Below are 12,452 nucleotides of genomic sequence, written 5' to 3' on the forward strand. Positions count from 1 at the left end.
GTCTAGACAGGTGTTGGAATTTCACTCACTACAAGAGGCACTGAAAATCTTATTGAAAACCAGGTGGCTGAAAGACAGCCAAAAAAGAGAAAGGAATCCCTTGCTTCACTGAAGATGGCAGATCGGAAGAGCCAATCTGCTGGAACACTTTAATTTGGAAAGAAGGTAGAATTAATTTGAATATATGTGTTCAAAGTCCTAAGAATTTATGCAGAAGCCTTTTTCATCTTCTGGAAATGGTGTCTGGCCCACACAATGTAGAGCTTACATTCCTATGGCCCGGGATTGGCCCTGATTGTCTTATCCTCACTCTTCTTATTATCTCCAACCACATGTAATTTTCTTCACAGCAAAGATCTTGACCTGACCTTTGTTTACGAGGCCACCAGAGTATGCAGACCGGAGCTTTGCAATTATGCGAGGACTTAACTAAGTTTGACACCAACCCTTCCTTTTCTCAGTTAAAACACCAGGCATGAAGACTGATAAGAAAATGATGATTAGTTTAGAACACAAGGAGTTCTAAGATACAGCATTGTGACCTTTTGCCCTAACAAAATGAAAGGGAATTGCTGGACACTGAATTGCCGGACCCTGAATTGCCAGATTGAAAATACGAACATTTCACAATATCAAATGACAATAACAAGGAGCCAATTTATTTCAATCATTTTCCTAGAATTGAGCAGAAAGCCTCTGATTTTTAAAGCTACTTCATGGTCAACTAAACACATTTTTTTATTCCTCAGAACTCTGTTTTGGGCGAGGGGGATCCCCTCGACAAAATGACACTTCCTGTTTGTGGACTGTTTGTTGGGTGCCGTGCCTCAGGCCTGAGAAGCGGGGCCCTGCTGAGTTTCTGGATCTTCTGACTGGCACCCAGGTTGCTATAGAGATCTTAGAGCAGAATCCAGAGTGAGCAGGTGTCTGACAAGTCTCTGCTTCACACTGGAAAACAGCTCACTGGAGCATCGGCAGATAACGTGGATTTTTCCAGAATTAAAATGAAAGCCCCAGGGAGCAAGAATTCACCTGCTTCTTCCCTGGGCATAGACGCTTCTTTGTTCTCCAAGTGACATTGGCTAATGACTTCAGCTGTCCTGTATTTGCAGTTTTGCAAATCGCCTCAGGAAAGCTAGGGCTTGCCAAATCCTGATCCCACCGGCAGGGGCTGTCTGCTTCCCTGCCCACCTTTCTGCCAAGGTGCCCCAGCCTGAGCCAGAGAAGAATTCTGGGACTTCTTGGGGTGGCCCTGTGGCATTGGAGAAGTTACCTGGGCCCAGGGCAATGATGAAGGGGATGAATGGAGCTGCAGCCAACATATGCTCCGGGCTGAGCTCGTGGGGAGACACCAGTTCCACAGCTGACAAAAAAACAACACAGGACTATGCCAGGGGTTCCAAATTCCAAATACCTCAGACATTTTTTTTAAGTTTATTTATTTATTTTGAGAGAGAGAGAGTGAGCAGGGGAGGCAGAGAGAGAGAGGAAGAGAGAGAATCCCAAGGAGGCTCCATGCTCTCAGCACGGAGACCGACTTGGGGTTCAAACTCATGAACTGTGAGATCAGGACTGGAGCCAAAATCAAGAGTGGACGCTTAACCAACTGAGCCACCCAGGCACCCCTCAGACATTTTTTTTAAGGTTCTGCCTATTTTTACATTTATTTTCATATTTATTTACTTTTATAGGAACTTGTTTGAGGTCACAGGATGAGGAAACATTTCCAGTTTATTTAAGCTTTTACAAAGTTAGGAGGGCAAGGCTGTGAGGCAGAAGGCCCTGGCCTACCCATGTGCTGATGGGAGCCCCCACCTCTCCAGCCCAGCCTCCTCTTCCCCCGCTGCTGGGGTCAGGCCTTACTCCCCTCTGCCCTCAGTCCCTTCCGGACGAGCTGTTTCTTACAGAGCTTGCTTCTCCCATAATGATGAGTTTCATACCAGGGAGACTCCATTTTGGATGGCCTAACAGGTGATTTTAAAGCAGGAAGTGACAGCTTTTATACCTATGTCAGTGAAGGGCTTGAGTCTATCAGATCATGGGCCAGGATTTTAGGAGACCTCTAAAGGTCAAATCATTCCCTGTCTCAAAGGAGGATAGCACTGCTCCTAAAATCAAAGGGCCCTGCTTTTGTTTGTTTTCTAAAAAAAAAAAGTTTACAGCTGAAATACCTTTGATGCCCTTTGGATTCTGGGAAAGAAAAAAAAAAAATTTGCCAAAGTGTCACCAGAATAGGTGAAATGCTTCCAAGGTGGCAATTTGCCCTTCCCTCTTCTTTATGAAGCATACATCGGCTTTGGAGTCAGCAGACACTGGGTTTAATCCTGATCATCTATGTGCTCTGTAACCTTGAATATGTCACCTAAGCTAAAACCCAGCTTCTTTTACTATCAGTGGGTATTTGTAAGGAGTAAATGAAATGATGTGCACCAAGTGCTTAAAGCTTCCTTGGTGCACAGAAAGAGCTCCGCAGAGAGGAGCTGATGTTACAGTTAGCGGCCAGTGCTCCTCCTATTCCCTCAAGGATCCCCAGCCTCTGCAGCTACAGCAGTGAGACACATAATTGTCCTCAGGGTGAAGCTTGCAAAATGCGGACTTGAGCTCATCTTGGGAGAGCCACGGTGGCAAATAGACAGCAACACTGGGAAGGAGAGTTGGTAGGAGAAGGGGCTGGGTGGGTCCTGCTACTTTTTGATGAAGGTCTGAGAACTCAGTACTCCCAGTTGGTCATGGGTTTCAGCCCTCTGTTCCTGGACCTTCTCTAAGATACAGTGGGAACCCAGGTGGATCCCTTGTACTTCTCACTTATGTACACTTACTAGGGGAGGACTTTCGCTGGTTTGTTGCAGTCATTACTTCTCTTCCACATCCTTTGGGACCTGTCCACCATCCAAACTTTGTGTTCAGAGGAGAAGAATTGCATGTGGAAAATGTCTGGAAACCATTTGCCTCAGCCCTCAACCCCTGGCAACCCCTAGAAAAGATCTGAGTCCCTGCTCCCTGACACTGACCCCTTCTCTGGGACCCCAGCCATTTTGTGGCTTATTTGGTGAACATTGTGGAAATGAGTTGGGGTTTAGCCTAATTTAGCTGCCAGTTTTGTTCAGGAAGAGGGCAGCTAGAGCTTACACAGGAAGGAGAAGAAAAAGCATTTCATCAGTGGAAAGGTGTTACTACAGACTGGCCAAGGTTTCGGAAACACTACTGAACCTGCATGGGGTTCCAGACCAGTGCAAGGAAGACACAGAGGGGAAGGGAGGAGGGCTGCAGTCCAGGGACCCTCTCCCCTCTCCCTGTAACACCCCCACCTCTTCAGAACACTACGCCCACTACATGTGGGGCTACCCTTCTTCCTTTTCTTTTCTTTTTTTTTTTTTCAATTTGAGAAAGAGAGAGAACAGGGGCAGAAAGAGAGAAAGAATCCTAAGCAGACTATGCACTCAGCACAGAGCCCCACGTGGAGCTCGATCCCACAAACCATGAGATCATGACCTGAGCTAAAATCAAGAGTCAGATGCTCAACGACTGAGCCACCCAGGCACCCTCCCTTCTTCCTTTTCAAAGTGCCTGCCCTTTACTTCTTCATCTCTCACTGTGTCCTCAGCTCCTCACGACCTGACTTCTGCCTCCCCTGTGTCCTGCCCGGCTCTGCTGATACCCTAAGCTTGGCCTTCAGCCTCCATTGCCCCTCGGCAGCATCCACCCTGCTCACCTCCCCCCTTGAGGAGTTCCATCCCCTGACGTGTGTGTGGCCATCACCCTGCTCTTCTCTCTGAACACTTTCTTACTGGCCTTCCTCAGTTCCACCTGCCTTAACTAGGAATTCCCTAGAGTTCAGTCCTTGTTTTCTTACAGCCATAAGAGCCCATCTCAGATTTAGGCTCTGGAGAGACAATATGGTCAGAAGCATGATTTGACTTATTTGTACAAAGCAGTGGGGGTGCGTGAGATTGCCACTCCATTTCCTCCATTTCCTGTGGCGGCCACGGGCGTTGCAGCCGCCCAGCTTCTCTGGCTGGAGACACCAGGGACTTGTTTATCTGTGATCCCTCCTCAACTTGATCTCCATGTGCACGGCCACATCATCTTTGGCATTTCTTCACACCCTTCCTCTCTTCCTGCAGCTGCCTTAACGTGATTATTTCTGCCTGAAACATGGCAGTAACTTCTTAATACGTTTCCCTGCGCTGCTAGGAACCACGCCTCCAACCTACAAAACACCTTATTTCCCCATCTTCCTTCCAGAATTCTGTGCCCTAATGGATAGGGATGGAAGGATAGGGCAAGCCAGTCCGGAAGACCCATGGCTGTAAGGAACAGATGTCTCACCTACAGCTTGTAAACAGACAATCCAAAGAGGGAGATAAGGAAGTATGAAAAACTCTGTTTCGTGGAAAATCGCAATAGATTCTAGAGCAGGAAGTTCTTTTACACAAAAGTGTAAAAGGGAACTGCCATAGCAATAACCCTGGACAGAGGGTCATGAATGCTATGGCTTTAATTGCATCTCAGCGTAATAAACCATTCTGCAGAGGTTTTATGCACTAGCAGTTCTAAGAGGGAGGTGACTACAGAGCCAAGAGCAGGCAGATCAGAAGCTGAGAGAAAATCGCTCAGAGCTTGGGCAGAGGTGGAATTGAGTATCCAAGGGTCCGGCGGAGGAGGTGGTGCCTAGCACGCTATGAGACTTTTGCTCAGATCAGCCTGGAGTAGGAGGGTGGGAATGCCAGAACAGAGAGGAGCAGCACCCCACCAAGCAAACAAAGACTGTTCAGTCTTCTGTCATAAATTTGGAAATCCGAAAGCACCCACTGCATGCTGGCAGCTGCTTGGCACTTTCATAGGGCATTCCATTTCAGTCTTGGGACAAATAAGCAAGTTAGACACTGTTCTTATAACCATTGTGCAGAGGAGGAAGCAGAGACTCTTGAGAACTGGAGTGATTGGTGAAAGTTTGCTTAGGTGGTACCCGACAGACCCAGGATTTGATTCCAGGACTTCTGACTCCATAACGTCTTCTTGGTTAAAATATAGGGTGAGAGAGGGCCTCAGGTGGTTAAGTGTTTCCACAGAACTCAGGGGCACTTAAGCCCCTCCAAAGTCACTGAGCCACCTCCAAACCCTGACACTGACCAATCAAGGCTTCTTGGAAAACCGGGGAGAACTTGGAACGAGGCTCCCAAAGTCTCTCCCCCAGAGTGATGCTAGGAATGTCCTCAGTCCAAGGAAGTCCGTGATAGATATAGGACTGTGAGAGATGGGGTCCTCAGAGGGGCCCCAGGCCATAACAGGTGGCCCAGTTAGCCTCCTAGATGGTACCAACGGAGTGGGTCTTCAGGAGCAATAGAAGACAGTCTGTCAGGGTAACGGTAGGAGTGAGCAGACCATGCATGCCTGGCATTATATACAGGACTGGTTGTAGAATTTGCAGAGCCCTGTGCAAAATGAAAATGAGGGCTCTTTTTCAGTATTATTAAGAATTTCAAAATGGTAAGGGCACCTGGGTGGCTCAGTTGGTTGAGCGTCAGACTTTGGCTCGGATCATGATCTCATGGTTTGTAGGTTTGAGCCCCACATCGACCTCTCTGCTGTCAGCGCGGAGCCTGCTTCAGATCCTCTGTCCCCCTCTCTCCCTGCCCCTCCCCAGCTTGTACTCTCTCTCCCAAAAATAAATAAACATTAAAAAAAGAAGAAGAAAAAAGAATTTCAAAATGGTGACAGAGGGGAAAGAAAATAAAAAAACGCTCCATCCCGCCTATTCCACCACGGCTATCAATTTATCTTATGAATATGTTCACAGAAGTGTGAAAGGACATATATATATAAGAACATTCATTGTGACATGGTTATGATAGCATATAATTGCAAACAAGCTTCAACAGAAAATTGGTTATATGGAGAAAAAGTACACAGCCATAAACAAAGAAGGAGGAAGCTCTCCATGCCCTGATAAGGAACTGCTGTTAAGAGAAAGACCAAAGTGCAGGATTGCATATCAAATGGCATATGTGCATAAAAGGGGAGGCGATCTACATCTGCATATGCCTAAAATCTCTTCTGAGTCAAAGAATGCCAGTAAACTAATACAACTGGCTCCCGTTGGATAGGAAGAATTTGGCCGTGATGGGAAGAAAATTCTCCGCATTTATTCATTCTGAACATGCGAATGTCTTATTTATCCTAAAAGTAAAATGAATTAAAATAATACAACAATTACTATGATAGAAATGTCCATCGACACACTGCCTAAAATCATCGTGTGAGCCATCGGTGGTATGTGTCCTTACTTGGCGAAACACTGTTCTGATGGGCTCCACTCTGCACCCGAGTGCTCACAGGCCTGGGTGTGCACTGTCAGACAGGTGAAAGCCCTGGACAAGGTAGGCCAACCCTAGTGCTAAGAAGGAAGTGGAAGAACCTTATCATTAAGAGAGGCTCTTTAGACTTATGATCTGTTAGCGAAGTCCGTGTTGCTACTGCCCTGAAGCCCAGAAGAGATTCTGAGGCCCAGAGAAAAGGGACTGTGTCCCTTTGTGAAGAATGAGCTATGTCTGCTTTGGTAGTTGAGTTGTGACCAGATGAGAAAAGGGACCGAAGTAAGGACCTTTCAGACAATCTTTCATTTCAGCCAAGGGTTCTGGGGAAAGAGATGCGAACACTAGCCAGATCAGGATGGGAGACCTGGATGACAGACAACGGGAACTGTGGACAGAAGAAGATGTACGCAAGTATGTTCTAAGTTGGAAGGTGGGTGCGCGTCTCCTGTGATGGTCAACAGAGAGATTACTCAGTGTGAGTGGTTAAGAGCCATCGGACTGCACTTGTGCATTTGGTTGCACTTCTGTTAATGCAGCCTACAATTGCACGTGATTCTGTTGACTGCTATCAAACTTAAAGTCAACCCAAATAGTTAGGCTTCTTCGAAGATATTGGGGTTTTTTCTTAATTTTTTAAATGTTTGTTTATTTTTGAAAGAAAGAGAAACAGAGCATGAGCAGGGGAGGGGCAAAGAGAGAGGGAGACACAGAACTCGCAGTGGGGTCCAGGCTCCGTGCTGTCAGCACAGAGCCCGATGCGGGGTTCGAACTCACAAACTGTGAGATCAGGACCTGAGCCGAAGTCAGATGCTTAGCCAACTGAGCCACCCAGGCGCCCCTCCAAGATATTGTGCTGAAGTGTTGTCTTCTTCCTATCTTAGGATGGTTAAGCTCGTAAAGTCAGGAGTAAATCTTTACATTGATCTCTATCAAATTTCAGCTTGGAGTTTTTGTGAACCAGTGTGAGTCAGGCAATATTTTAGTTCTGATTCTGTTATTGTACATGTTGACTCTCTCTCTCCAAGGTTTGAGTCATTTGCAAATCTGATCCAAGTTTATTAAAATCTTAAAGGCAAAAGTTGACACTGATGCTTCAAGAAGGGTCTATGGACATAACATTTAGCCAATTAAATCATGTAAATTGTTTGATCTTGGGAATATCTAGGCCAAATGTGTTTCTGATATTTATATATGGCCCTTTCCCACCAATCAGGAAAGTCTTCTCAAAAAAGGAAGAGTTTGCTTTCACCTGACTTGTTCTTAGTAAACTCAAGCTAGCTCCCAAAGGTCTCAGCTCCCTTTTTGTTTTTAAGTGCCTCTGTTTAATATTCTATATTTTAGAATTCTTTCTAGAAATCCACTGATAAATCTCTGACGTTATTTTTAGAATTAACGTCTTTTGGCAATCTAGAATCACACTTACCCATTCATCCTGACTTTGTAGCATCTATCCCAGTCTTCACCGTGCTTCAGTTAGTGACAAGATTTTAGGGATCATACTTGCAAAATCTTTCCGTTCCTGGGATTCAGTGAATCTGGGCTTGATTACAGGAGTTTCTTTAAAGCAGTTATCAGCTTTCTCACTATCCTCTGTCCGGGTCTTCATTCTCTGTGTAACTCAGGAACGAAGTAGGAGCTGAGGAGTTCTGCTTTCTCTGACATCTGCTAACGTGACGCCATCTGCACCAAGAAGTGATCCTGCCTGCTCTTCCTCAGACATGAAGGAGCCGTTTGTGTTGTCCCTAGTATTTTTTTGCAGCCTCAGCTCACCCTGGGTTTCGACTTCCCCTGTACTCTGCCTTTGATTTGTCTGCCCAGCATCAGATTCTTCCTTGGCCGAGAGCCATGTCCTCCATCACCTGTGCATGTCTGGCCTCTGAGAGAGTTCCCAGGGGAGTCCCAGTGCCTCTCCATTTCTCTCCTCACTGGGATCCCTGATTACTATGTGGTTATGTTTGTTGCTGAGAATCTTCCATCGCTCATTAACAATTGATTGTTTTAGAGTCTTGGGCCAGTGGCGCACGTCTATTTTTCATTTTTTATTCACCAAATCTCCCCCCACCCCGGCTTTTTTTCCGGCATACCACAAAACTAGAGCAAACTTAAGCAAACACTGAAGTTTATTATAAGGGTGTATAAATGTCTCTTAGAGGCTAAGTGCAGGAATCTGAGTAGAGCTCAGGAAATCCTGGAATCAGGGGCTAGAAAGTCACTGGGCTTCACTATCTCTGCCTTTTGTCTCTGATGCTCACTGGGCATCTGCTTCAATCTGTTTCTGTGTAGACTGGCTTTCTTTGCTTTCCTGGACCTCATGCCAGAACATCATAGAACCACAGCTCCTAAGTTTACAAGTCATGTTTCCAGCTCCCCAAAGAGATGAGCCTGTTGTCTCTTGGTCATGAATACCAATTCAAGGAGACAAAACCTAAGGGGTCTAGCCTGTCAGCTGCCCACCACAATCCAACCAACCAGTAATCATGCTATTCAGGGGTGCCTGCGTGGCTCAGTTGGTTGAGCATCTGACTCTTGATTTCAGCTCATGTCATGATCTTCGGGTCATGAGATCAAGCCCTGCATTGGACTCCAAGCTGGGGGCTCTGTGCTGGGGCCTCTGCACTGAGTGCTCTGAGCTGGGCTTGGAACCTGCTTGGGATTCTGTCTTTCCTTCCTTCCCTCTGCCCCATCTCCACCCACACTCTCTCAAAAGAAAGGAAGAAAGAAAGAAAGGAAGGAAGGAAGGAAGGAAGGAAGGAAGGAAGGAAGGAAGGAAGGAAGGAAGGGATCATGCTGTTCAAATGTGGCCACAGGACCTACTCTCTGCTATGGATTAGGTGGACAATTCTTAGAGAAGTAGAGGGAGGAACACAACCTAATAAGTATCTACTCTTTACTCACGCACTCATTCATTCAGCAAACATTTATCCTATGTCTAGATACTGTTTTAGCTGTTAGGGACACTATAGGGAAAGCAAAAGAGAATCTTTAGAAATTCTATCCCACTAAATGTGAGATAATTTCTAACTCTCTGCACACCCCCCTTTTTTGTATTATGAATGGTCCATTTCTACTCCTTCTATATCAGTAACTGTCTTGTTTGGAGCAGCATTTCCCTTAGGTACCCGCTGACTTAGAATCTGCATACTTGAGGAAATATGCTAAAGAAACACATGAATGAATTATGCAGATACCTGACCCTCCTAAAGAGAAAGACCCATGGAGTATTGAGCCTGTCCAAGGAGGATGCAAACTAGATCCCTGACTTTGTGGTTAGACCACACTTAGTGGATGGGTGCTATAGGGAGAAGACACAGGATCGAAAAGGCCAATTGCATTCAAAAAGAGAAAGTTACAAGATGTACAGAACCAGAATCAAACCAGATCAGCCATAATTTAAAAAAATATTTAGATCAACACTTACTAAGCTTTTAATGTAAGACATTAGGTTCTAGGTTCTGTAGGAAATGTAATGAAATAGAAAACAAACTTCATGACTCAAAGAACTTAGAGTTGGTTGAATAGGTAAGGTAGAAAATAGATAATGTAGGGGCACCTGGGTGGCTCAGTCGGTTGAGTGTCTGACTTAGGCTCAGGTCATGATCTCACTATTCGTGAGTTGGAACTCTATGTCAGGCTCTGTGCTGACAGCTCAGAGCCTGGATCCTGCTTCTGATTCTGTGTCTCCCTCTCGCTCTGCCCCTCCTTTGCTCATGCTCTTTCTCTCTCTCTCAAAAAATAAACATTAAAAACATTTTTTAAAAAAGAAAATAGATAATGCAATAAGGAATGCTTATGTTTTGGAATTTGATTATATACACTATAGGAATTCAGAAAAAAAAAAAAAATGAAAACTGCCAGGACTAACTTAGGTCAGGGAAAGCTTCATGTAGGACAAGAATCTAAGCTGGGCCTTTAAGAATGGCAGGATTCATATGTGCAGAAAAAAGTCAAAGAACAATTTTATAGTGAGGATCCAATGTATTTACTTGTTCAACTCAGGGTTCAGAGCTTCAATTAGTATGTGTTCATTCACTAATTCATTCATCAAACTTTTACTCATTGCCTACTTAAGGAGGTGCTGAATACTATGTGTATAAAGGGTACAAAGATGAAAATCATTCTTATCTCTAGTGTGGTTAATGTGAAGTTTCTTTAAAAGAGTAGGCAGGGGCGCCTGAGTGGCTCAGTTAGTTAAGCGTCTGACTTCGGCTCACGGTTTGTGGGTTCAAGCCCCGTGTCGGGCTCTATGCTGACAGTTCAGAGACTGGAGCCTGCTTCGGATTCATGTCTCCCTCTCTCTCTGACCCTCCCCTGCTTGCACTCTGTCTCTCTCTCTCTCTTTCTCAGAAATAAATAAACATTAAAAATTTTTTTAAAAAATAAAAGAGTAGGCATTATACATGCCCTTATTTTGATGATAGGATGGATATATGTAACCAACCAAACTAAATTATTACAGTGACTTTAAAAGCACCTTCCACAGCATGGTATTTAGCATATATTTTAAGAATCTACCATGTGATAGTTACAAAAGATAGAGTGAAAAAATCAGACGTAGGTCCTGTGCTCCCAGAGCTTACAATCTGGTTGGAAGGCAGCCATTTAAACAAGAAATTACAATCATGCATGGTTTAATAAAGACAGAAGAGGTAGAGAATAACTAACCTAGCTGGTGAGTCAGGTAAGAAGACTGGCACTCTAAGATGATCCTCAGTGACCCCTGCCCTTGTGTAACTCCCTCCCCTTGAGTGGGCAGGACCTGTGACTTGCTTCTAACTCAAAGAATATGTCAAAGGTGAAGGGATTTTGAAGAGCTAATTAATACTCCCAAATAGCTGACTTTAAATTGATCAAAAGAGACAGCAAGAGAGAAAAAGACCCACGGACTACTGAGCCTGTCCAAGGAAGATGGAAACTGCGTCCCTGGCTTTGTGGCTAGATTATACTTAGTGGATAAGTGCTATGGGGAGAAGACACAGGATCGAAAAGGCCAATTACATTCAGTTGGGCCTGTCCTAATCAGACAGGGAGGTCTAGTGGTCAGAGACTCAACGAAGTAGAGATTCTCTTTCCATTTCTACCTTGAAGAAGTAAGTGTCATGTGTTCCATAGCTGCAATCCTGCTAATAACATGTGGGAGTTTAGAAGAAGATGCTTCTCCAGTCAAGTCTTCAGATGATAATGCAGCCCAGCCCACACCCCAATCTCAGCTTTGTAAGACCCTAAGCAGAGGACCCAGCTAAGTTATGGTCACATTCCACATCCATGAAAACTCCACACCCATGAAAACACACAGAGTAAATGTGTGTTATTTTAAGCTGCTAAATTTGTGATACTTTATTATGCAACAATAGAAAATTCATATGATGGTAGATTAGATAGGACAACTTATGATGTGTTCCTGGAGAAAGAAAACTTTTCACACTGAGGCTTTCAACTAGCATTTCTAAACAATGGGACCCATGCTGGGTTTTCTGTATGCTCCCTGTGAAATCCAGGCCAAGTTTATATATAATAGATGAGGTCTCCCTGCCCACTACCTGAGGGTTTCCTGTGTGGAACTCAATGTAAATATTCACTTGCTGTTAGAGTTGAGGTCATAGAAAGAATATATTTTTCCCTACTGTTATGATTGTACCTCACTTTATACAAATAAGATGACACTGACAAACTCTATAAAATTATGTTTTTCAAATAGGATTCAATTTTTTTAGTTTTTGATTCATTTGCCCAATTAGCCAAAGTCTATACAGCACCTGCCACTTGCCTAGATCTATACTAAATGTGAACAGAGATGAAGGAAAATCGAGACATGGTTCTACCCTTTGAAGAGCTTGAGAGAGTCTGATGTAGTTTTTAAAAGTTAAAGAACAATTAAACACTAAATGGTAAAAGTGGGGATCAGGAGGTAACTGCTGAGTGACAAGGAATAATGGAAATAATAAGTTCGATTTCCCAGGATTCTCCCTCAGAGAGAAAGGAAAGCACTGGGAATGTTCTTACCTTCCAGCTGAATGCAAGCATGCAACATGAGTTTTGTGACCTGTTAGCCACTGAGACGTAAACCCTGCTTATTCAGAATGTTGGAGTAATTTCAAAGGTACTGAGCTGCAACTTTGTTATCCAAACTATGTCTCA

The sequence above is a fragment of the Panthera tigris genome, chromosome F3 (assembly GCF_018350195.1).
Source record: "Panthera tigris isolate Pti1 chromosome F3, P.tigris_Pti1_mat1.1, whole genome shotgun sequence".
Taxonomy (NCBI): domain Eukaryota; kingdom Metazoa; phylum Chordata; class Mammalia; order Carnivora; family Felidae; genus Panthera; species Panthera tigris.